This window comes from Hippopotamus amphibius, chromosome 2 (genome assembly GCF_030028045.1).
Source record: "Hippopotamus amphibius kiboko isolate mHipAmp2 chromosome 2, mHipAmp2.hap2, whole genome shotgun sequence".
Classification (NCBI taxonomy): Eukaryota; Metazoa; Chordata; class Mammalia; order Artiodactyla; family Hippopotamidae; genus Hippopotamus; species Hippopotamus amphibius.
In genome coordinates this window covers 218,518,466-218,544,433 of record NC_080187.1, presented here as the reverse complement: position 1 = coordinate 218,544,433, position 25,968 = coordinate 218,518,466, and the positions used below count along the sequence as shown (strand labels likewise).

The 25,968-nt window shown below is 41.9% G+C and overlaps 1 protein-coding gene across 1 annotated transcript in view; it reads left to right on the top strand.

The window, feature by feature from the left end:
- LOC130846163 (OTU domain-containing protein 7A-like) overlaps positions 1 to 25,968 on the top strand; it is a 351,994-nt gene that overhangs the window by 166,414 nt on the left and 159,612 nt on the right. The window contains exon 2 of the mRNA XM_057724220.1: positions 13,234 to 13,361. The gene's annotated coding sequence lies outside the window, so the exon portion shown is untranslated. The remainder of the gene's footprint in view (positions 1 to 13,233; positions 13,362 to 25,968) is intronic.

The window sequence follows — 25,968 nt, the reverse complement described above, 5'->3', positions numbered from 1 at the left end:
CCCACCTCTCCTGCCCCAGTGGGATGCTGGAGATGCCATGTGCCTCCCCCCAACTCCACCCTGATGCTTGGCTCCTGTTGAGCTCTCTGGAGCACCATGGAATTCAAGGAATCCTCCTATTTTAAAGGGAAGAGGAGGTGGACATTCAGGCCTTTTCCATTCTCGGACCCTGCCCTGCTCCCAGATCCAGGCATGGGAGAAGCAATTAGGGGCTGAAGGGCTTACTTCTTGGCAACAGCTAGGACCTAGAGGCCAGCAGGTGTGATAATTGCCTCTGTTCGTGAGTTGGCCAAAGAAGGCCCAGTGTTGGGTTTTCCAAGGCAGAGCAGCACTGCGTGCCCTGCAGCCTCATACCTGCCCAATTCCAGGCAGCCCTAGATGCGTATGAGGAGGTATATGTCTGGCAGGTCAATATTGCCTGGACAGTGACCACTTTTGTACTTTTGTCTGATTCCAATCTGCTTAAGACCCTGGTCTACTCTGCCCACCGCCCTTGATAGGACAGAAGGACACCCCTCTTTTTCCCATGCTGCTCCTGTTTTGCTCCTTTTGATAATAAAATGCTTGTAGTTTGCCACCTTCAAACAAACAAACAAACAGAAAACAAAAGTGCCTCAGGGTTGACAGAGCTGGAAGAGCAGGAACGGCGTGAGTGGGATGCCCAGAGGCACAGCTGGGCACTTCACTGTGTGGTCCCTGGCAAGCTGACTGGCCTGGGTTCTGGCCCATCAGATGGGGTGCTGTGACACTGCGGGGGACAGAGCTGGGGAACACATGCGAGTACAGTCTCCCGGCAGCTACGTCAATATCACTGCTTTGACAGCCAGTTTGGTGGAGCAGAGTGGCTTCCAGGGGAGTGGCTCCCATGTAAAGGATGCTGAGATACCTTGTTAGAAGTTGGGGGGTTTCTTCATTGCCATTCACTGAGCACTTTCTGTACCCTTCCTACAAGGATGAAACACTGGCACTGAGTTGGAAAAGCAGACTTTGACCTTTGGAAAAAAGCAGGAGAAAATTTAAGTAATAAACAGTGGAAATGTGAAATTGGGACGCACCCACTGGAAATGCTTTAAAATGTTAAAGGAAAGGAAAAGCAGCTGGCATCCTGGGATGGAGCCCTAGGCCCAGAGCAGGCCCTCTGGCCTACATGCAGTGTCCCCATGTGTCGACCCTGGTCACAGCCCACCTGGGACACCCATCCTGTGATAGTCACTGACCCACATACAGATAAACAGGGTAATTGCAGATTATCCACAGAAAATAGAGAGAGTGAGTAATTGAGGATAAAGATCGGGGAGTGTCCTTTATAAAGAGTGGTCCTGGGAGGCCCCTCTGAAGAGGGGAGCAGCATTAAAGCCAAAGGATGAGGAGAAGCTGCCTTGGGAAACAGGCAGGGCAGGGGGAGGGGGCCCCTATGAAATCCTGGTATCATCTTGACCTACCAGTGGGCCCCAGGGTCAGTGTGAAGGTCACATGGCACGTGTGCTTAGGCGATTTAAAGCAAGTAGGGGGAAGAAGCTAAAAGAAAAAGGATTATCCATCTTGGAGCTGAGAGTGGGATTGGCAGGGGAGTCAGAAAGCATGGGAGGGCTGCACCCTCTCCCTCTGGGGAAACCTCAACACAATCTTAGAAATTACAGCTCCCCAGAGGAGGAGTGAGCAGTGCGCCTGACTCCCGTGGCCGGTGATGGACCTCAGCCCCTCCCCTGCCCCTTTCACCAGCGACTAGACAGAAGGCCCCTTCCTGCTTCCTTTCCTTCCTCCTTCCCCTGCTGCCTTCACCGCTGCAGCCTGGCCCTGGGCCTTCCGAGCTGGCCCAGCCACCGGGACACCCAACCCTTCCAGGCCACAGAGGCTGCTGGCCCCCCGTTCCCTGTCACCCCTCGCGTCCTGTGTCCTCCAGGTGGCGGGCGCTCCTTGGGCCAGCAGCTCTGTTGGAACCACTTGCTGAGCCACTTGGCTAGCCCCTTCTTGAGGTCTCCTTTCTCAGAGCTGCCTGTCTGGCTCCCCTGGCAGGCACGTGGCTCCCACACCCAGATGGCACCAGGGACGTGTGACGTGTGGTGGGTGGGTAAGCCGGCAGCCGCGGTGCAGATACTCGGCCCTGCTTATCAAGGTTTGGATTCTGCCTTATAGAAAAAAGGCATGGAGATTTCAGACCCTGTGAAGCAGATGAGGGCTCCCAACCCTCCCTGGTGATGCCATCTCAGGGGTAAGCCCTGCCTGTGACTTGCCAGATGGGCCATCACTCTTATGCTGCCTGTGGTCTCCACACCCGCTGTGGCCTCAGAGCACCCAGCACCACCCGTGCTGCAGAGATGCCCCCATCCTGCCCCTCCACCCCACACTACACACTGAAGATGTACTGCATCCTTCCGCAGTCCCCACGTGCAGGGTATCATCTCTGCAGATGCAGTTCACTCTGCTGAGAATTCTCCTACAGGGCAGTGGAAGGACAGGTCTGTGTCCCCCACCCTCCAGCGCCCTTCTCAGCTGCAGTCATGAGAATTCCGAGGGAACTCATGAACACCTCGTCCAGGTGCACAGAGCAGTCACTCAGTAGACGTCACTTCCCTGCTCCTTCTCTTGGGAATTCCTCAGGGTGTAAGTTCCAAGCCCCTCAACATCTCCTCTTTCTTCTCCAGGCCCCTGAGGCTCAACAAGGAGCAGGCTGCCCTTCAGACCCTGCTCTCCAGACCCTGCTCTCCCAGCCACTCTCCTGTTTCAAGGCACAGGGTCTTCAGGGCAAACATAAATCTGCTTTATTTCTACCCCACCTCCCGCAACTTCTGGCAAAGTATGTTGAAAGTTAAACAGACTCAGTGAAAGTTTGTGGTTGAATGATCAGCAAAGATTCCTTGCAGGATAAGAGACTTGAAGGGACCCTTCAAGGGCTTGTGAAGGGTAGAGGGGTGTTAGGATAGGTAGGAGGGAACCCAATAGAAAAACACAGCAAAAGCTAGGTGGGAGTGGGAGGCAGCAGTGTCTGGGTGATCTGAGAGAAGAGGCAACACCTGCGGAGGCCAGAGAGCCCCTGTGCATGGTCACCTGCCTGGGGCCACCCGGAGTCTCTTGGGCAGCCTCTGAGCAACTGCCAGGCAGGCTACCCTGCTGGGTGACCGCACTTCATTTTTACCCACCATTTGCCAGCAGTCAGGCCTGGGAGCCTGCCTGGTCTTCTTTCACCGTTAGTCCCTCTCCATGCATATGTTTTTACTTTAGGATAACGTCATGTTCAGCCGTGAGCCCCCTTCCATCCCCAGAGTATTTTCAGAGGTTCCTTCCCGTAGGTGTCCACCGGGACCTTTGGAACAGCCCAAGCCCGTGGTAATAGATGAAGTGGAGTCGAAGTGGCTTCCCAGGGCCCCACCATCACTGAGTCTAAGCTAGCCACATCCTACCTTTCAAGACCGCAGTCTAAAATGGCTCTTTGATTTTAGAAACTTGTCTTCCAGGACTAAAGTGCGTGCAAAGCATCAACACCCTTGCTTTAGGCTGATAGCCTTTCTCTCCCCTCACTGTGTTCTTGATCTAAACTTGTTTTTAAATCACTGCAGTTTTCTTGCATTTCTCTCTTAGAGGAACTTGCATTTTGAAAAGCACTTCAGCCTCCCAAATCTTTACATAATTTATTGCAGACATATTTTATGCGTGTAATATCGTACAGGACAAAAAGAGAATCTCGCTTTTGTTTCCAGAAGTTGTTAACAGACTTTTTCTGAACTTAAATTTCTTGAAACTTTAGCCAGGACATGCTGCAAGTTTTGATTCCCTTAGAGAACTAGAAATCAAACTGTGTTCCGGAATTTTTTCTGTGCCTTCCTGAGTGGCAGAACTTCTCATCGGTCAGTGTGTGAATCAAAGCCTGTTTCATAGAAATTTGCTTTTCTTTAAAAGCTTTTAAGAAGACTAAGAAATAAAGCCTGTTCCAACACACGTGGGTGAAAGTTATGTGTGGAGGAGCACCATGTGTTTTTACAACAAGCGAGCCAGGCATCTGAGTAGTATAGGTGCTGGGTGTCCTGCACAGGAGCTGCTGGGAGGCGCAGAGAAGCTTCATTCGAGCCGGAACGGAGACCTCCCTCTCAGTGTTCTTGTGGGGTTAAAAGAAATCCTGTGACGCATTCAGCCTGGTACCTTGTGTGTAGTACGCGCTTAGTAAATAGGAGCTGCAGTGAAAAATCATCACCATTATCAGCTCTGTTGGAGTTCCTGTGCCATCCACTAGCATGAAGTGGATGGTAAACCTGGGGGAGAAATAGGCCCTGATTCTGAAATTTTTTTAAAATTTATTTTATTGAAGTGTAGGTGATTTACAATGTTGTGTTAATGTCTAGAGTATAGCAGAGTGATTCATCTTTATTTATGCATATGCATATATATATGTGTACTCTTTGCCATTACAGTTTATCACAGGATATTGAATATAGTTCCCTGTGTTACACAGTAGGACTTTGTTGTTTATCCATCCTATATATAATAGTTTGCATCCCTGATTCTGCATTGTTACTGTGGGAGACTTTTTACCCCACCCGGCACCACAGGCAAAGTCACCTCTCCCTATGGCCTCCCTGGCTTGAGAGCAGAATTGATCAGCCCCATGTGGTCCTGCTTCTGTTGGTCCCTGTCCACCCACCTCCACACCTGGCACAGGCTCCTGTGTGCTCCAGAACAAAGCAGCAGGGCTGCTGGGACTGTGCCCAGGCTGTCCACTAAGGGGTCTGCCTCTGCGACTCAGTTTAGTGTCTGGTTACTTCCCCTTTCGTCTCAGGGCCAAATGTATTGAGAAACAAATTGGTTATTTGTCCAGAACCACTGGGTGTTTTACACTGACAGGCTCATGGCTCAGAGAAAGTCAGTAAATTAAAATTTGGTACAACTAGCCCTGTTCTCTTTCACCTGGCCTTGATGTTCCTTCTCTAAGAATCTTAGAAATGGCTTTCTAAGCCTGCTGGAAATTTGTTGAGATTCTCCTGGTTTTATAGATTAATTACAGACAAATTGATATTGCAGTATTGTCTACTTGTCCAGGAAATGTTCTCCCTTTATTGAGTGTTCATTCATGTTTTTCAGAGGAATTTTATAGGTTTTTCGGATGATTCCTATACCTTTATTATTAGTCTTTTTCATAAAGACCTTTTAGGATTTTTTGCTCTGCATATGACTGTTTTCCTTCTTTCTTTTTTATTATAAACAATAGCATATGGACAAAAGAAAGTGCATTGAAAACTATGTGAATGGTTTAAAGAGTAAAATACACAGCCATGCACCCCTCACACAGGAGGAGCGTGATTGTACCCCAGAATTCATGACTGCACCCACCCCTCCCCCACCTGCAGAGGGCACTACTGTCCTAACTCACCTATGTTTACACAGATCTCCCTCAACTTACAATGCAGTTGCATCCCAATAAACCCATTTTAAATGGAAAATATCCCGAGTCAAAATGCATTTAATACGCCTAACCTACAAAAAATCGTAGTTTAGCCCAGCTTCCCTCAAACATGCTCAAGACACGTATATTAGCCTATAGTTGGGCAAAATCATCTAATACAAAGCTATTTTATAATAAAGTGTTGACTATATCATGTAATCTGTTGAATACTGTACTTAAAGCGAAAAACAGAATGGCTCTCTGGGTCCAGGATGGTTGTAAGTGTATCGGTCGTTTACCCACGTGATGGGTGGCCCACTGCCCAGCATGTCGAGAAAGGATCATAGTGCTTATGGCTAGCCCGGGAAAAGATCAAAATTCCAGAGCTACCATATGATCCTGTAATCCCACTCCTGGGGTATATATCTAGAGAAAAACATTGTTTGAAAGGATACATGCACCCCAGTGTTCATTGCAGCACTATTTACAATAGCCAAGACATGGAAGCAACCAAAATGTCCATTGACAGAGGAATGGATAAAGAAGATGGGGTACATATATGCAATGGAATATTACTCAGGCAATAAAAGGAATGAAATAATGCCATTTGCAGCAACATGAACGGACCTGGAGATTATCATACTAAGTAAAGTCAGACAGAGAAAGATAAATATCATATGATATCCCTTATATGCAGAATCTTAAAAAAAGATACAAACTTACTTACAAAACAGAAACAGACTCAGACTTAGAGAACGAACTTATGGTTACCAGGACGGGAGGATGGGGAGTTTGGAAAAGATTGGGAGTTTGGGATTGACATGTATACACTGCTATATTTAAAATCGATAACCAACAAGGACCTACTGTATAGCATAGGGAACTCTGTTCAATACTCTGCAATAACATAATTGGGAAGAGAATTTGAAAAAAGAATAGATACATGTATATGTATAACTGAATCACTCTGCTGTACATCTGAAACTAACACACATTGTTAATGTTAACTATACTTCAATATTAAATAAAAATTTTTAAAAATTTGAAGTATGGTTTCTACTGAATGCATGTAAATGTCACACCATCCTAAAGTCGAAGAAAAACGTAAGTGAAACCATCATAAGTCCAGGACCATTTAGGTTGCCAAGCTAAACAGTTCCTGGATCTGCCTGTGATTTGCACTTTATATAAGTGGATTGTGTGCATTCTTCTGTGGCTTGCTTCTTCCCCTTAGATAATATGGTTTATCTATTCAGCCATGTTGATGCCTGTAGCCGTCGTGCGCTCATTTTCCCTGAAATTTGGATTCCATTCTGCAGTTGATGAGCATCTGGTGGTTTCTGTGCTTATAGGAGCTTGTGTCTGCCCCTTGGTGTACGCGTGTGAGGACCAAAAGATGTGCGAGAGTTCCTGGGATGCGGGTACGTTTTGTCTAGGTCAGGACATGCAGTTTTCCCAAACAGCTGCATGACATTTGCCCTTGGCCAGCATTAAAAGAAAGTTCCATTTTCTCCATATTCTTGGCCATACGTGACATTGTTCATTTAAAATTTTTTGCCAGCCTGGTAGGTATAAAGTATTATCTCTTTGTGGTCTTATTTTTCATTCATTTTCATAAAAATTAGATTGTCAGAATTTTTCTCCATGTCTATCACTTTTTTGTTCTTGGATTTCTGCAAAATTTCTACTTATTTCAAGGACACATTTTTCCATTGGGTTGTTTGTCTTTTCTTATTAAATCTTAGGAATGCTGTAAATCATCCGAGTACCATTTCTTAATCACTGATATGTTTGGTAAATATCTTCTCACAGTGTATGGTCTGTCTACTCAGTTTCTTAACAGTTTTAATACTTTTTATGTGAAGCAGTTTATAATTTATTTTAGCCATATTTACCAATCATTTCCTTTATGGTGTGCTCTTGTTTTGTCTTGTTTAAGAAACTCTTCCTCACTTCAAAGTCATAAGAAATTTCCTATATTCCCTTCTAGAATTTGTATAGTTTAGCCTTAACTTAGAAATTTATTTTTGGCATAGTGGGGGTCCAATTTCATTATTTCAGTTTTCATAATCATTTGTCTTAGCATTGTATAGTGCAAAATCTCTTCTTTTCCAATTTATCTGTAAAATCATCTGTCATGTATCCAGTGTCCATATATATGTGCTCCTTTTTTAGGTTTTCTGTTCTGAGCCGCTTCTCTATGTATCTGTCCCAGTATCAGTGACACACTCTCTTAACTTCTGTCATTTTGTGATGAGTCCAGTTACCCCGTAGGGCCTTTCTCCACCTCACTCTTTTTCTTCAGTGTGCATTGGACTTTGGGCTTCTAAATACACTTTGGAATTAATTTGCAAGTTGTATGCATGTCCACACACCCCCCGACACACACGCACATGCCCTTTAAGATATTGAATGTAATTATATTGAACCTATAGAAGTATAATATCTCCTAATCTGTATCCCCACTTATTCAGACCTATTTTATCTCCGTCAGCTTTCTGTGCACTTTTTGTTGGATTCATTCCTGCATACTTTATATTGATGCTATTGTAAATGGCATTTTTTGCTTGATCTTTTAAATCTTTCTGGTTCATGTACACAGAATTGATTTTGTTTATTAATTTTATATCTGAAAGCCTTTATTAATTCTAATAATTTATCAGCAAGATGATTTTCTATGTACAAAGTCATATTATCCACCAATAATGGATAATGACAAATAATGACAGATTTCTCCTTTCTTTTAAACTTCTCATACCTTTTATTTTAATTAATTAACTTATTTATATGTCCTTACTGCACTGGCTAAGACTTCAGGAGATTGGTGACCTCCAGAGGTGGTAGTGTGACCTTATCTTATTCCTGATCTTAAAGGAAAGGCAGTCAGCATTATTCAACATTTCACCATTAAATGTAATATTTGTTTTCATTTTTAAAAAGATGTCCTATATCAGGTTAAAGAGCTTCTTTTCTATTCCTACTTTGCTAAGAGATATTTTCTTTTATCATGTATCGATGTTGAATTATATCAGTGTATATCTTTTGAAATGGTCATCTGATTTTTCCCTTTAATTTGTAATGTGGCACATTTATAAGGTCAGATTAGCCTCACACATTGAATTTATTTTGTTGACTATTAATATTAAATTACTTTAAAATTTCCATTTTTAATCTTAGACTAAGATAACTCATTTTGTTCTTTTGTTTTTTAACCTTTAGGTTTTTGTTTTGTTTTTATAAATTTATTTATTTATTTACTTATTTATTTGTTTATTTATGGCTGTGCTGGGTCTTCGTTGCTGCTGTGCAGGCTTTCTCTAGTTGTGGCGAGCAGGAGCTACTCTTCGTTGTGGTGCACAGGCCTCTCATTGCGGTGGCTTCTCTTGTTGTAGAGCATGGGCTCTAGGCATGCAGGCTTCAGTAGTTGTGGCACGTGGGCTCAATAGTTGTGGCTTATGGGCTCTAGAGTGCAGGCTCAGTAGTTGTGGCCCATGGGCTTAGTTGCTCCTAAGCATGTGGGATCTTCCCAGCCCAGGGATCGAACCTGTGTCCCCTGCATTGGCAGATGGATTCTTAACCACTGCACCACCAGGGAGGCCCTAACCTTTAGTTTTTAATAACAGTCAGTTATACTGTATTACCATTTCTTTTAACTCACCATTGCTTCTTGTATCTCACCTTTTCCCATTGGATTTATTTTTCTTTTCATTTGAGTATTTTCTCTATAAATATTTTCAAGATTCTGTGGACAATGAATTTTCTGAGCCTATGTGTGTCTGCACAAATACATCACCTTTTTTCTTGAAAGGTAATTTGGCTGTCCATATAGTCCTAGATTCCAAATTTTACTCCCCTCACCCCCTGTCTTAAAATATATTTCTCTTTGAATGCTGTGTGGCCAATGGAAAAATCTTTAATATGATTCTCATTCTTCTGTGTATTTGTTTACTTTGAAAATACTCTATTGTGGGAAAACGTACGTAACATAAAATGTACCATTTTAACCATTTTTAAATGTCTGTTCAGTAGTATTAAGTACATTCACATTGTTGTACAACTATCACCACCATCCCTTCCTAGAACTTTTTCATCTTCCTGCATTGAAACTCTTTATCCATTAAATCCTAACTCACAATTCCTCATCTCCCAGCCCCTGACAACTTCCAGTCTACTTTCTGCCCCTGAGAATTTGGCTAAGCTGGATACTTCATATAATGTTTGTCCTTTTATTACCTGCTTATTTCACTTATAATGTCCTCAAGATTCATACATATTGTAACAAATGTAAGAATGTCCTTCCTTCTTTAAAAAAAATTTTATTGGAGAATAGTTGATTTACAGGGTTGTGTTTCTAGTGTACAGCAAAGTGAATCAGTTGTACATATATATATATCCACTTTTTTAGATTCTTTTCCCATATAGACCATTACAGAGTACTGAGTGGAGTTCCCTGTGCTATACAGTAGGTCCTTATTAGTTACCTATTTTATATATAGTAGTGTGTATATGTCAATCCCAACCATCCAATTTATCCCTCCCTCCTTTACCCCCTGGTAACCATAAGTTTGTTTTCTACATCTCAGAAGATCTAAGTAGACATTTCTCCAAAGAAGACATACAGATGGCTAAAAAGCACATGAAAAGATGCTCAGCATCACTAATTATTAGAGAAATGCAAATCAAAACTACAATGAGGTATCACCAGTCGGAATGGCCATCATCAAAAACTCTACAAACAATAAATGCTGGAGACTGTGTGGACAAAAGGGATCCCTCCTTCGTTGTTGGTGGGAATATAAAATGGTAACAGCCACTATGGAGAACAGTATGGAGGTTCCCTACATCCTCACCAACACTTGTGATTTTTCTATGTTTTTTTTTTTTCTTTATAGTCATCCTAATGGCTATGAAGTGGTATCAGTAGGACATTTGTATATGTTCTTTGGAGAAATGGCTGTTAAAATTCTTTACTCATTTTAAACTGGGTTTTTTGGGATTTCTGTTGAGTTGTAGGATTATATATTCTGGATATTAATCACTTATCAGATATATGATTTGCAAATATTTTCTCTCATCCCATGGATTGCCTTTTTACTCTGTTGGTGGTGTCATTTGATGGGTGAAAGTTTTTAATTTTGATGAAGTCTAGGTTTTTTTAGTCGCCTGTGCTTTTGGTGACATACCCAAAATATTATTGCCAAATCCAGCGTCATGATTTTCCTCTGTGTTTTCTTCTAAAAGTTTTTTACTTTTAGCCCTTAATACAGGTTTTTGATCCATTTTGAGGTAATTTCTTTTAATTTTATTTATTTATTTATTATTTTTTGAGGGGTACACCAAGTTCAATCATCTGTTTATATACACATATCCCCGTATTCCCTCCCTTCCTTGACTCCCCCCCTCGAGTCCCCCCCACCCTCCCCGTCCCAGTCCTCTAAGGCATCTTCCATCCTCGAGTTGGACTCCCTTTGTTATACAACGACTTCCCACTGACTATCTATTTTACAGTTGGTAGTATATATATCTCTGTGCTACTCTCTCGCTTCATCTCAGCTTCCCCTTCACCCCCCACCCCCTCCCAAACCTCGAGTTCTCCAGTCCATTCTCTGTATCTGTGTCCTTGTTCTTGTCACTGAGATCATCAGTACCATTTTTAGATTCCGTATATGTGAGTTAGCATACAATATTTGTCTTTCTTTTTCTGACTTACTTCACTCTGTATGACAGACTGTAGTTCTATCCACCTCATTACATAAAGCTCCATCTCATCCCTTTTTATAGCTGAGTAATATTCCATTGTATATATATGCCACATCTTCTTTATCCATTCATTTGTTGATGGGCATTTAGCTTGCTTCCATGTCCTGGCTATTGTAAATAGTGCTGCAATAAACATTATGGTACAAGTTTCTTTTGGGATTATGGTTTTCTTTGGGTATATGCCCAGGAGTGGGATTACTGGATCATATGGTAGTTCTATTTGTAGTTTTTTAAGGAACCTCCAAATTGTTTTCCATAGTGGCTGTACCAACTTACATTCCCACCAACAGTGCAGGAGAGTTCCCTTTTCTCCACACCCTCTCCAATATTTGTTGTTTCCAGATTTTGTGATGATGGCCATTCTGATCGGTGTGAGGCGATACCTCATGGTGGCTTTGACTTGCATTTCTCTGATGAGTAGTGATGTTGAACATCTTTTCATGTGTTTGTTGGCCATCTGTATGTCTTCTTTGGAGAAATGTCTATTTAGGTATTCTGCCCATTTGTGGATTGGGTTATTTGCTTTTTTGGTATTGAGCTTCATGAGCTGCTTGTATCATTTTGAGGTAATTTTTATATATGGTTTAAGGTAAGAACCCAACTTCATTCTTTTGTATGTGGATATCCAAGTTTTCCCAACACTATTAGTTGAAAAGACTGTCCTTTCCTCATTGAATGGTCTTGACAACCTTGTCAAAAATTACTTGATCATATGTGCAAGGGTTTATTTCTGGACTGTCTATTTTACCCCATTGGTCTGTCTGTATGTCTGTCATTATGCCCACACCACACTGTTTTGATGACTATAGTGTTGTAGTAAGTTTCACAATCAGGAAATGCAAGACCTCCAACTTTGTTCTTCTTTGTCAAGATTGTTTTGGCTACTGATTCTCATTCTTTTGCATTTAGTGTCTTCCCACATCTATTTAAGAATTCAGTTAGGTTTATGAAGATATGTGATTTATCCATGTGGATGGGAGAGGTCAAAGGGGAAATCAGCTGGGAGTCTGGAGCCCCAGGGTGTTCAGAACCTGCAGGGACAGGATAGGCCATCCCAAGGCTCTGGGCGTACCACCTGACAGGGGCAGTCCCTAGATGCAGGTGAGATCCTCAGACGTCACCCAGAACCTAGGTGTTAACATGGAGGAAAGTGGGGTCCCTGTACCCCGTGTGGTTTAGTCTGTGTAGGGCTCTTTCCCCTCACCTGTGTAGTCATGGCCCTCCTAGCTTATGAGCATCCTGGCGGTCTGATGCCTGCAAGAAAACCCCACATTGCAAATAAGGAAGTGGATCTCATGAGTCAAGATGCTGTTCATAACACACCTCTACCACCACTGGGGAGTACTGTGCACTCACCTGGACTGAGGTGTGCTCCGTAGGGACCCTCTCAATTCAGGATGCTGTCGATGACACTCTGACCCCACACTGGAGCCTGGTGCACCTAACCAGGAACAAGGAGTGGTCATCAGCCTGATCTCTCGAATTCCCTGAGGACCACACCACAAACCTGGAGAGGGTGATGAATGGCTTCCTAACTTTGCAGTTCCCCATGGGCTGTGCCACCTGAGGTTCTCATGGGATGTCAGAAGTCAGGGTTCTGTCTGTGAGCCCCTCTGTGCGCCTGTCCTGGAGCATCAGCATAGCTTACAAGCTTCCTGTGGTCACCCCACAGTCACTTCCGTGGGTCGACACCCACCTAAGAGAATTTTCCATTTATCTTGACCCACCTCTCAATGCCTGTGTTTATTTAAAAATTAAAGGATGGGACAGTGTGTGAAGGATGGAAATTCAGGGGCATGGGATTCACTATTAAGACCATTTCAAGTTCAAATTCTATATCTTGGTTGTGGTGGTGGTTACATAGGTGTATATATTTTGTCAAAATCTATATACTTAAAATGCATGTATTTTATTGTATGTAACATTTCTCAATAAAGTTTGTTAAAATTTTTTAAAAGACCATTTCAAGTTCATACCAAATAATTAAAATCATTTAAAAATTTGAAATATTTAAATTTTAAAGTATAAAAAATCGTAAAATTTTAAATTCTCACTTTTAATGGAATACGAATATTCTCTTTTATTCTTGTCTCTTCCAGAGTTCTCAGGGGCTGTGGTCTCACACCATCCACTGGGGCAACAATGGGCCATTTCCAGCAGGGACGGTGCCGTGTTGCCCCGGGTGCCTGACTGCCACCCACCTGCAGAGAATCTCAGTGTCTGAAAAGTAAGTCGCATGTTCATGGGGTCCCTGGTGACCGTGCAAGTGCAGTCAACATCGGCAACAACAGAGCTTGTGGTGGTCCTGAGAACAAATGACCTGAAAATCAGGTTTAAAGCCAGGGAGGAATAGTGTGTTAATTTATCCACTAAAGTCCATTGAGAGGAAATTATGAAGTGAATTTCATGTTGCATTAAGATTTGTGTCCAGAAGAGTAAATGTTACCGATAAAAAGAACGTGGTTGTGGTGAGTGACCAACAGGTGATTTGATGTACACTCGTGCAAAATCTGTTAAGCAGCTCTGTTGCCATCTGTAGCTATCGTGATTGATTTTTAAAGTATTACAAGAGTAATTTAAACAAAAGTCTCATCTTAGCATATTAATTGCTTTTATTTATAATGTTCCTTTTACTTCTTGTCCAAAAATAGATTTTTTATCTGATACCAGAGCATAGCAGTTCTTTGGCCTTATGACTCCTCATACAAATATCTTCATTTACTTTTTCGCTTACGTTTCCTTTTGATTGACTTCAAATTGATAGGAAAATGGAAAAATAGTACAGCAAACACATATATTCTTCACTCAGAGTACCAGATGTTTACCCAAATACACATGGGAACAGATACATACACACATGGAGAGATTGTAAATATGGATTTGTGTGCGCTGTGGGTGTGTGTTCAGTGTTTTTCCCTGAATAATTTGAAAATTGCAGGCATTGTGACATACATACTTTGCATATATCTCCTAAGTTCGTAGACTGTCTTCTTCAAAACTATACTATAATACCATTATCACTGTGGAATTCAGCACTGATACAGTAATATTATCCAATATATAATCCTGATTCAAATAACCCTGGTTGCCCCCAAAATATTCTTTATGGCTGCTTTCCCTTATCTAGCATTCGTTTAAATGGCATACACTGAATCTGTTTATGTCTCTTTAAACCTGAACCAAAACCCTGCGTTTGTTTTTGTCTTTCGTGATGTTGACATTTTTTTTTAAGAATCTAAGCCATTAGAGTATCTCACCTTCTGGAGCTGTCTGACTGTTCTTTCATCCTTAGCTCCAGGCAGGCATCTCATGTATTTGCCTTACGTCAGTGGTCCTACCCCATCATTGTGACCTGGTGTTGGTAGTGACAGGTTCACCTGGCTAAGGTGATTTCTGCCAGAGCTCTCCTTTATGACTTACCTTATTTATTTCTTCTAATTAATAAGTAATCTGTGGGGTGAGCTTTGAGACCATGGGAATATTCTCTTTCCTAGAAAATTTTCACCCAGTGGCTTTAGCATCCATTGCTGGTTGTATTATGATTTTTCACTCATCGCTCAATCAGGGCATCAGACTTTCTTCCCCGTCACCCAGTCCTTCATTTTTCACTTTTTCCATGATTGTGAGATATCACACAAAGGAGTATCTGGGCAGTCAAGAGAAGGACTGTGAAATCAGACCGTCAAGGTGTGCCCCTTGTCTCTGTCACACACTGACCTGGTGACCTTGGGCAAAGGCTTCCCCTCGCAAACCCTCCGTGCCCTTGTCGTTAACACTGGAGACAAGAGTAAGTCCTGCAAGGGGCGTCCAGTGGAGCTGGAGCCACGGTTGGTGCTCACTGGGTATTATTACGGAGGCGGGGGAATGGCTGAGTGCCTGCTGGGTGCTGCTCCACCCCTGAGGTCATTTGTAAGCCACAAAAGCTGATTAAGACCTTTGGCCAAAAGGCTGATGAACCCGAACGACGGGGCAGAGGTTCCTCCTGGTCTGAGCGCTCATAATCGTAAGCCCCTGTGGCTAGAAGGTTGCGGAGAGAAGCAAACTCACCGTGGCAGGAAGCATCCATCAGTGAACGGTGTCCCAACCAAGTGCCTCCACCCACCGTTCTGGTTACTGCTCCCGCTCTCGGTCACACTGCCCTCCGCCCTGGCCCAGGCCTGGACCTCCCTGGCCTGCTGTCTGTTTGCCTTTCAGTCACAGGTAACTAATTAGACCCCTTGTCTGAAGGTTATTAGATTTCTTTCTATTTGGATGAAGTCCCCATGGTTTTATTGAGCTCTCTGGCCTTGGACTCTTCCTTGAGAATGTTTTAGAAATTTTACCAAGGAAATAGCTTGTGAATATACATGTGATTTACAAGCTACACATGGACATGAATTAGACTGAGTCTTAAGAAGGGAAAAAAAGATTGCCCTTGGAGAACAGTTCTAGCTACAGTATCTTCAGAACACTTCCTGTGTATTTTTACTTGTCTCGTTTTCTTCCCCACAATGCTATTTTTCTATTTTTTAATTGAAGTATAGTTGATTTACAGTGTTGCGTTAATTATTGCTGTAGAGCAGAGTGATTCAGTTATATGTGTGTGTGTGTGTATATATATGTTCATTTTTCAATATTCTTTTCCATTATGGCTCATCACAGGATCTTGAATATAGTCCCCTCTGTTATACAGTAGGACCTTGTTGTTTATCCATCCTATATATGAAAGCTTATATCTGCTAACCCCAGCCTCCCCCTTGACAACCTTCCCTGCAGTTCTTAAAAGCAGATGAGGGCTGGTGTGATAAAGGATTCCTGTAACTGTGTCCAGCTTGCTTCCTGCTTGTCAGCCGAGCTTGCGGGATGGCTCTGTGGTGTTACCTGTTCTCCTGCTTTCTGCAGTGATACCAGCCCAGCTGGCCTGTGGTTAGCTGGGGCAAAGGCTAGGTCCTGCAGACCTGGGGTGACATCTCTGCATGGGCCACGGGCCCCAGCCCAAAGCTCCCCTGAGGTCTCCCACCTCCTCATTCCGTTTTCCTCCTCCTTAGCCATACATGAGCCAGGGACCCTCTGCCTGTCTCTGTGTCCCCTTGGGATGATCTTGGGGAAGGGACTAGGGTGCAGATGTGACATAACATTTGATGGGATGGGTGAAGCACAATTGAAAATCAGATCTGTGCTTCTGCAGAAGCACAGAAGAGATCACTTGGGTTTCTTTTTTTTCTTTTTTTTTTTTTTTTTTTGATTGAAATATGGTTGATTCACAATGTTGTGTTAGATTCAGGTATACAGCACAGTGATTCACTTATCCATATATGTATAAATATGTATATTCTTTTTTTACATTCTCTTCTGTTGTAAGTTATTACAAGATACTGAGTATAGCTCCCTGTGCTATTTGGGAGGTCCTTATGGGTTACTTGAGTCTCATTTGCACATGTGGGTAGAAATATCAGGGATGCTTTTTTTCTGTTTCCCAGAGTGCACCCTGGGGAATTTCTGCCCACTTGGAACCCTGACTTACCTGGTGTTGAGTGGGAGGCATGCTCCCAACCAGTGTGCTTCAGGATGGCATGGAGGCAGCTCGAAGCCAAGGAGAAGCCCCTCTTGGAGAAGCCCCCTCCCAGAGGTTGGCAGCGCTGAGCCAGGACCCTGAGTCCCTCTCTTCCCGCTCCCTTTTTCCTACCTCTTTGCTCCTGATGGGAACTGCAGGAGTGGGGTCAGTACTCTCCTGCAGCTGCTTCCCCAAGTCCCAGGAGCTCACGTTTTTCTGGGGCAAGTGTGATCAGGGCACTGTATTTGTCTGTGTCACACACATCCACACCTCCCCAGGAAGGACGGGCCCTGGGGCTGCCCCAGGCTAGGTGGCACATGCAGGCCATGAGGAAGGGCAGCAGAGCTGGGGACCTGAGGTCCGCCCTGGGGGACCAGGCTCTGCCCATTGGTGCCAAACTGTGGGGCAGTGGGGTAGGGGTGCTGGACTGACAGACTTGTGCTTCCATCCATGCGAAGCATCAGCCAATGGGCTCTGAGGTCCTTGGGTCTCAGGGTCAGGTGGTCACTCCCACTTTCTAGCTGGGTGGCCACAACTCCCCATCTGCCCAGTGGGGTCAGCAGTGCCCCAGGAGAATCGGCCTCACGGCCAAAAAAAAAAAAAAATTGTTGAAATCAATTGCCTCACACTTGCTCTGACTATTTCCTCCAAAACTACAATGCTTCTTATTTGGTCTTGAGCCAATGCTTAGTGTTTGAGTGAAAATGGCTTCACCATTCTTTCCTTAGGGGAGTTGGACATATATATTTTCTTCTTGAAAATGCCATTTCTTTCTTAACTCAAACGGCTGATCCCATATAACTTCACGTGCGTCCATTTCAGTATAGAAACAACCTTTTGAAAAGTATGAGTTGTTTTTTATTTACAGAACAGAAATAGACACACAGACACAGAAAACTAACCTATGGTTACCAAAAAGGAAAGGGGATGGGGGATAAATTAGGAGTTTGGGATTAACATATACACAACTATACATAATATAGATAAACAACAAGGATCTACTGTATAGCACAGGGAATAATACTGAATATCTTATAACAACCTATAAGGGAAAAGAATCTGAAAAAGAATATATATATATATATATATATATATATATATATACACACATATATCTGAATCACTGTACCATGCACCTGAAACTAACACAACATTGTAAATTAACTATAATTCAATTAAAAAAATAAGTTCTTTTGATATGACACAAAAGTTTCCAAAAGCACATCTTCTGAAAGAATGGTACTCCAGAGGGTTTTATTATGTGTCTAAAATTACTAGTTTAAGAATATATTTGGGGAGAAGAATCAAGATGGCGAAGTAGGAGGACGTGCGCTCACTCCCTCTTGCAAGAGCACTGGAATTACAACTAACAGCTGAACAACCATCGACAGAAAGACACTGGAACTCAGAAAAAAAAACCACCCCACATCCAGAGACAAAGGAGAAGCTGCAAGGAGACAGTAGGAGGGGCGTAATTGCGTTAAAATCAAATCCCATAAATGCTGGGTGGGTGACTCACAAGCTGGAGAACAGTTATACTGCAGAAGTCCTGAGGGTTCTGAGCCCCATGTCAGGCTTCCTAACCTAGGGGTCCAGCAATGGGAGGAGGAATCCCCAGAAAATCAGACTTTGAAAGCCAGCAGAATTTGATTGCAGGACCTCCACAGGACTGGGGGAAATATAGAGACTCCACTCTTGGAAGGCACACAAAAAGTGTGCTCACCAGGACCCAGGGGGAAGGAGCAGTGACCCCATAGGAGACTGAACCAGACCTACCTGCTGGTGTTGGAGGGTTGCCTGCAGAGGTGGGGGGCAGCTGTGGCTCACCGAGGAGACAAGGGCACTGGCAGCAGGGGTTCTGAGAAGTGCTCATTGGCGTGAGCCCTTCCAGAGTCCACCATTAGCTCCACCAAAGAGCCTGTAAGCTCCAGTGCTGGGTCGCCTCAGGCCAAAGGACCACAAGGGTGGGAACACAGCCCCACTCATTGGCAGACAAGCAGATTAAAGTGTCACTGAGCTCCACCCACCAAATTGGATTAAAGTTTTACTCAGCTCTGCCCACCCAGCCCAACCCACCATCAGTTCCTCCCTTCAGAAAGCACCCGCAAGCCTCCTAAACAACTTCCTCCGCAAGAAGGCAGACAGCAGAATCAAGCAGTATCAGCAGTATTTCATCTTGTGGAACTGAAAATCACAGCCACAGAAAGACAGAGAAAATGAAAAGGCAAAAGAATTTGTACCAGATGAAGGGACAAGATAAAACACCAAAAAAACAACTAAATGAGGAGGAGATAGGCACTCTTACGGAAAAAGAATTCAGAATAATGATGGTGAAGATGATCCAGGACTTTGAAAAAAGACTGGATGCAAAGTTCGAAAAGTTGCAGGAAAAGTTTACCAAAGACCTAGAAGAATTAAAGAGCAAACAAACAGAGCTATGCAACACAATAACTGAAATGAAAAATATACTAGAAGGAACCAATAGCAGATTAACTGAGGCAGAAGGACGAATAAGTGACCTGGAAGACAGAATGGTGATAATCACTGATGTGGAAAAGAATAAAGAAAAAAGAATGAAAAGAACTGAAGACAGCCTAGGAGACCTCTGGGACAACATTAAACGCACCAACATTTGCATTATAGGGGTCCCAGAAGGAGAAGAGAGAGAGAAACGACCTCAGAAAATACTGTAAGAGATTATAGTTGAAAACTACCCTAACATGAGAAAGAAAATAGCTACCCAAGTCCAGGAAGTGCAGAGAGTCCCAGGCAGGATAAACCCGAGGAGAAACATGCCAAGACATATAGTAGTCAAACTGACAAAAATTTAAGACAGAGAAATGTTATTAAAAGCAACAAGGGAACAACAAATAACATACAAGGGAAGTCCCATAAGGGTAACACCTGATTTCTCAGCAGAAACTCTGCAAGCCAGAAGGGAGTGGCACGATGTATTTCAAGGGATGAAAGGGAAGAACCTACAACCAAGAATACTCTAGCCAGCAAGGATCTCATTCAGATTCGACAGAGAAATCAAAAGCTTTACAGACAAGCAACAGCTAAGAGAATTCAGCCCCACCAAACCAGCCCTACAACAAATGCTAAAGGAACTGCTCTAAGCAGGAAACATAAGAGAAGAAAAGGACCTACAAAAGCAACAACAAAACGATTAATAAAATGGTAATAGGAACATACATACCGATAATTACCTTGAATGTAAATGGACTAAATGCACCAACCACAAGAGACGGACTGGCTGAATGGATACAAAAACAAGACCCATATATATGCTGTCTACAAGAGACCCACTTAAGACCTAGGGACACATACAGACTGAAAGTGAGGAGATGGAAAAAGATATTCCATGCAAATGCAAATCAAAAGAAAGCTGGAGTAATGATACTCATATCAGATAAAATAGACTTTAAAATAAAAAATGTTACAAGAGACAACAAAGGACACTACATAAAGATAGAGGGATCAATCCAGGAAGAAGAGATAACAATTATATATGCACCCAATATAGGAGCACCTCAATACATAAGGCAAATGCTAACAACTATGAAGGAGGAAATCGACAGTAACACAGTCATAGTGGGGGACTTTAACACCCCACTTACACCAATGGACAGATCCTCCACACAGAAAATTAATAAGGAAACACAAGCTTTAAATGACACAATAAATCAGCTTGATTTAATAGATACCTATAGGACATTCCATCCAAAAACAGAAGATTACACATTCTTCTCAAGTGCACATGGAACATTCTCCAGGATAGATCACATTTTGGGTCATAAATCAAGCCTTGATAAATTCAAGAAAATTGAAATCATATCAAGCATCTTTTCTGACCACAATGCTATGAGATTAGAAATCAGTTACAGGAAAAAAACCTGTAAAAAACACAAACACATGGAGGCTAAACAATACGCTACTAAATAACCAACAGATCACTGAAGAAATCAAAGAGGAAATCAGAAAATACCTAGAGACAAATGACAATGAAAACACAACGATCCAAAACCTATGGGATGCAGCAAAGGCAGTTCTAAGAGGGAAGTTTATAGCATTACAATCCTACCTCAAGAAATAAGAAAAATCCCAAATAAACCATCTAACCTTACACCTAAAGAAACTAGAGAAAGAAGAGCAAACAAAACCCAAAGTTAGTAGACAGAAATCATAACGATCAGAGCAGAAATAAATGAAATAGAGACAAAGAAAACAATAGCAAAACTCAATAAAACTAAAAGCTGGTTCTTTGAGAAGATAACTAAAATCGATAAACCTCTAGCAAGACTCATCAAGAAAAAGGAGAGGACTCAAATCAGTAAAATTAGAAATGAAACAGGAGAAGTTACAATGGACACTGCAGAAATAAAAAGCACCATAAGAGATTACTACAAGCAACTATATGCCAATAAAATGGACAACCTGGATGAAATGGACAGATTCTTAGAAAGGTATAACCTTCCGAGAGTGAATCAGGAAGACACAGAAAATATGAACAGACCAATCACAAGTAATGGAATTGAAACTGTGATTTAAAATCTCCCAATAAACAAAAGTCCAGGACTAGATGGATTCACAGGTGAATTTTATCAAACATTTACAGAAGAACTAACACCCATCCTTCTCAAACTCTTCCAAAAAATTGCAGAGGAAGGAACACTCCCAAACTCATTTTATGAAGCCACAATCACTCTGATACCAAAACCAGACAAAGATACTACAAAAAAAGAAAACTACAGACCAATATCACTGATGAATCTAGATGCAAAAATCCACAACAAAATACTAGCCAACAGAATCCAACAACACATTCAAAGGATCATACACCATGATCAAGTGGGGTTTATCCCTGGAATGCAAGGATTCTTCAATATACGCAAATCAATGTGATACACCATATTAACAAACGGAAGGATAAAAACCACGTGATCATCTCAATAGATGCAGAAAAAGCTTTTGACAAAATTCAACACCCATTTATGATAAAAACTTTCCAGAAGGTGGGCAGAGTGGGAACCTACCTCAACATAATAAAGGCTATATATGACAAACCCACAACAAACATCCTTCTCAATGGTGAAAAACTGGAAGCATTCCCTCTAAGATCAGGAACAAGACAAGGATGTCCACTCTCACCGCTACTATTCAACATAGTTCTGGAAGTCCTTGCCACAGCAATCAGAGAAGAAAAAGAAATAAAAGGAATCCAAATTGGAAAAGAAGTAAAACTGTCACTGTTTGCAGATGACATGATACTATACATAGAAAATCCTAAAGATGCCACCAGAAAACTGCTTGAGCTAATCAATGAATTTGGTAAAGTTGCAAGATACAAAATTAACACACAGAAATCTCTTGCCTTTCTATACACTAACAATGAAAGATCAGAAAGAGACATTAAGGAAACAATCCCATTCACCATTGCTACAAAAAGAATAAAATACCTAGGAATAAACCTAACCAAGGAGGTAAAAGACCTGTACTCAGAAAACTGTAAGACACTCATGAAAGAAATCAAAGATGACACAAACAGATGGAGGGTCATACCATGTTCTTGGATTGGAAGAATCAACATTGTGAAAATGACTATATTACTGAAAGCAATTTACAGATTCAATGCAATCCCGATCAAATTACCAATGGCATTTTTCACAGAACTAGAACAAGAAATTTTACATTTTGTATGGAAACGCAAAAGACCTCGAATAGCCAAATTAATCTTGAGAAGGAAAGACGGAGTTGGTGGAATCAGGCTTCCTGACTTCAGGCTATGCTACAAGGCTACAGTGATCAAGACAGTATGGTACTGGCACAAAAACAGAAATATAGATCAATGGAACAGGATAGAAAGCCCAGAGATAAACTACAGTCAACTAATCTCTGACAAAGGAGGCAAGGATATACAATGGAGAAAAGACAGCCTCTTCAATAAGTGGTGCTGGGAAAACTGGACAGCTACATGTAAAAGAATGAAATTAGAACACTTCCTAACACCATACACAAAAATAAACTCCAAATGGATTAAAGACCTACATGTAAGGCCAGACACTATCAAACTCCTAGAGGAAAACTTAGGCAGAACACTCTTTGACATCCATCAAAGCAACATCCTTTTTGACCCACCTCCTAGAATCATGGAAATAAAATCAAGAATAAACGAATGGGACCTCATGAAACTTAAAAGCTTTTGCACAGCAAAAGAAACCATAAACAAGACTAAAAGGCAACCCTCAGAATGGGAAAAAATAATTGCCTATGAAACAACGGACAAAGGATTAACCTCCAAAATATACAAGCAGCTCATGCAGCTTCATACCAAAAAAGCAAATAACCCAATCCACAAATGGGCAGAAGACCTAAATAGACATTTCTCCAAAGAAGACATACAGATGGCCAACAAACACATGAAAAGATGCTCAACCTCACTAATCATCAGAGAAATGCAAGTCAAAGCCACAATGAGGTATCACCTCACACCAATCAGAATGGCCATCATCACAAAGTCTGGAAACAACAAATGTTGGAGAGGGTGTGGAGAAAAGGGAACTCTCCTGCACTGTTGGTGGGACTGTAAGTTGGTACAGCCACTATGGAAAACAATTTGGAGGTTCCTTAAAAAACTACAAATAGAACTACCATATGATCCAGTAATCCCACTCCTGGGCATATACCCAAAGAAAACCATAATCCCAAAAGAAACTTGTACCATAATGTTTATTGCAGCACTCTTTACAATAGCCAGGACATGGAAGCAACCGAAATGCCCATCAACAAATGAATGGATACAGAAGATGTGGCATATATATACAATGGAATATTACTCAGCTATAAAAAGGGATGAGATGGAGCTTTATGTAATGAGGTGGATAGAACTACAATCTGTCATACAGAGTGAAGTAAGTCAGAAAGAGAAAGACAAATATTGTATGCTAACTCACATATACGGAATCTAAAAATGGTACTGATGAACTCAGTGACAAGAACAGGGAAGCAGATACAGAGAATGGACTGGAGAACTCGAGGTATGGGAGGGTGCGGGGGGTGAAGGGGAAACTGAGAAGAAGCGGGAGAGTAGCACAGACATATATATACTACCAACTGTAAAATAGTCAGTGGGAAGTTGCTGTATAACAAAGGGAGTCCAACTCGAGGATGGAAGATGCCTTAGAGGACTGGGGCAGGGAGGGTGGGGGGGAATCGAGGGGGGGGGGGCGTCAAGGAAGGGAGGGAATATGGGGATATGTGTATAAAAACAGTTGATTGAACCTGGTGTACCCCCAAAAAAATAAAATAATTAAAAAAAAATAATAAATACAAATAACTTAAAAAAAAAAAAAAAAAAAAAAAAGAATGAAATTAGAACACTCCCTAACACCATACACAAAACTAAACTCAAAATGGATTAAAGACCTAAATGTAAGGCCAGACAGTATAAAACTCCTAGAGGAAAACATGGGAAGAACACTCTTCCATGTAAATCACAGCAAGATCTTTTTTGATCCACCCCCTAGAATAATGGAAATAAAAACAAAAATAAATAAGTGGGACCTAATGAAACTTCAAAGCTTCTGCATAGCAAAGGAAACTATAAGCAAGATGAAAAGACTACCCTCAGAATGGGAGAGAATATATGCAAATGAATCAACAGACAAAGGATTAATCTCGAAAATATATAAACCGTTTATCCAGCTCAATATCAAAAAAACAAGCAACCCAGTCAAAACATGGGCAGAAGACCTAAACAGGCATTTCTCCAACAACGACATACAGATGGCCAAGAGGCACATGGAAAGCTGCTCAACGTCACTAATTATTAGAGAAATGCAAATCAAAGCTACGAGGTATCACCTCACACTGGTTAGAATGGCCATCATCAGAAAATCTACAAGCAGTAAATGCTGGAGAGGGTGGGGAGAAAAGGGAGTGCTCTTGCACTGCTGGTGGGAATGTAAATTGATACAGCTGCTATGGAGAACAGTGTGGAGGTTCCTTGAAAAACTAAAAATAGAACTACCATATGACCCAGCAATCCCACTACTGGGCATATACCCAGAGAACACCATCATTCAAAAAGACACATGCACTCCAGTATTCATTGCAGCACTATTTACAATAGCCAGGACATGGAAGCAACCTAAATGTCCATCAACAGATGAATGGATAAAGAAGATATGGTACATACATACAATGGAATATTATTCAGCTGTAAAAAGCAATGAACTGGGACATTTGTAGAGATATGGATGGACCTAGAGACTGTCATACAGAGTGAAGTGAGTCAGAAAGAGAAAAACAAATATCGTATAGTAACACATATGTGGAGTATAGAAAAATGGTATAAATCAACCGGTTTGCAAGGCAGAAATAGAGACCCAGATGTAGAGAACAAACATATGGACACCAAGTGGGGAAAGCAGGGAGGGTTGGAGGGGGAATGAATTGGGAGACTGGGATACCAAATTGTACACTCTAAATATATGCAGTTGATTGTAAAAAATAAAAAAATAAAAAAAAGAATGTATTTGCAAGCAAATGAATAGATAATTACAACAGTAATAATCGTACATAACCTGTCTTTAGTATCCACTGTGGGCGAGGCACTGTGTTGTGTAATCACCACCAGAACCACCTAAGACAGGAACTGCTATCCTTATTTCAAAGGTGAGGCAGTGAGAGCCAGGCACAAAATTGATTGTGCCAGTTTATTTGCAGGCCTGTGTGCATTTATATTTTAAGATAAGTGTTCTTAGTGACTTAACATTGAAACTTGGGTATCCAAAGAACACAATTAGTAGATTAACACAATCAGGTCATAAAGTTGTCAGGTAAGTACAAGAAGCTGGTTAGGTTCTTTAAAAATCTACCTGTCTCGATGTTAGCTATCATAAGATGTTCAGAGCCATCCAGGGTGATGGAGGTCTATTTCCTTTTTATTTGTTTGTTCCTTTGTTTAGGTAAACTGACTTATTCTGTTGGAGAGATAGATACTTAGATAAAACTCCAGTCACTAATGTGAATATTCAACTAATAAGAGCCTATTAAAAAGCTGAAATACTCCTGTGCTTCTGAAATTTAATTTTTTAAACATTTATTTATTTATTTATTTATTTATTTATTTAGTGGCTGTATTTGGGTCTTTGTTGCTGTGCACAGGCTTTCTCTAGTTGTGGTGAGCGGGGGCTACTTCTCCTTGCGGTGCGCAGGCTTCTCTTTGCAGTGGCTTCCCTTGCTGCAGAGCACGGGCTCTAGGTGCGTGGGCTTCAGTGGTTGTGGCTCTCGGGCTCTA